Here is a 1,544-nt window from a genome sequence, read left to right as displayed (position 1 = left end):
CTCAAGTAGAAAGCAAATGTTTTGAGAATGATGATGGCAACAAATGTACAAATGTGCTTGACATAATGGATGGATGGATTGTGATAAGAGTTGTACAAACCGCCAATAAAATGATTTTAAAAAATGAATCATGGACTTAGACGTAGAAGGTAAAACTATACACGTTTAAGGGAAAAGAAAAGCACAGAAAACCTTTCAAAATATGTTGGCCCAACGAAGAGTTCTTTGATTTGGCACCTGTAGTTTGGTGCCTATTCACCACAAAGACACAGAGTCCAGGCTTTTGTGTGACAGCTTTCCACTTACAACCCTGATCTTCACAGTCAGAGAATCAGCCCTAGCTGCTGCAACAAACAACCCCAGATATCTCAGTTTAGCACAAGAAAGGTTTGTTTTTCATTTGTACAAAGTCCTCTGCAGGTTAGGCAACTCTCATGACACCCTGGAGGAAGAGTGAGGGTATGGCTTTATCTTCGCAGAAAAGCACTGGTGTTCAGGGTCACTGACCAGAAGCAGTCACGTGACCTTACAGCCCTGTTTCATTTCCAGTTGGGAATATTTGGTTTCTTCTGCCATTGGGCATCCTCTTTACTTATGCTGATACAATAAAATATAAATATATTGTTTCAATCTTTCCCATTCCTGAAAATGCAGCACTGTTAGGTATTAAATTGTGTCTTCCGCAAATAGTGTATTGAATCCCAACTCCTATGCCTATGCGTGTATTCCCTTTGGGGAACAGAGTTTTCTCTGTTAACGAGACTATCTCAGTATAAGGAGTGACCTAAGCCTAATCACTTCTGAGTGATGATGTTCTGAGCACCCTACACCATGAAGAAAATGCAAAGGGGGAAAGAACAAGGAAGGGAGGAAGGCCGGGCTATAAAAGTTGTGACAAATAACTTACCCCCGAACTGACAGCCGGCCCCTAGAACTGGTGCCTTGAATTTTGGGTTTCTAGCTTTTTAAACCAAAAAAATTAATTTCTGTTCATTAAGATCACTCATTTGGGGTATTTTGGTTAGAGCAACCTTAAGAAACACATTATATACATTGTGATAAACAGTGATGGCAGGCCACATCTCACCTCCCCTTTGGCCACAAGGCAAGGGTCAAACAATCCTCCATGCTCCATCCTTACCTATTGTGACACCAACTCTACATCTATGCTGGATTCGATGATTTCTCGCAGTGGCCGCACAGAGCTCAGACCATATTCACGATGAAGAGGGTTTATGAAGCACGTCAGCAGGCTGCCACACGTCAGGATCAGCCAACAGTAAGGATACAGTCATTGGCCCCCTCAGCCAGCAGCCAAGTCTCTGGTCCTCAGTTTCTTAATCACATGGTCCTTCTTGACCTTCACCTCCACTGGCCAGGGAGGTGGCCCACTGTCATTTTGGCCCTTAGTTCCACAGTCAGGTCAGATGAGATGGTGTCCCATAGACTCGGTGGTGCTCCTCAGAGCCTCTGTGGCACAGGCTATAATGAGTCTGGTCTTGGTGGCTTCAGCCACTTGAACGTGCTCTTCCAAGATTCTCAGG

This window comes from Echinops telfairi, unplaced genomic scaffold (assembly GCF_000313985.2).
Source record: "Echinops telfairi isolate 266 unplaced genomic scaffold, ASM31398v2 ScPeMD7_7469;HRSCAF=8507_1, whole genome shotgun sequence".
Lineage (NCBI taxonomy): Eukaryota > Metazoa > Chordata > Mammalia > Afrosoricida > Tenrecidae > Echinops > Echinops telfairi.
Note: the sequence above shows the minus strand (reverse complement) of the source record.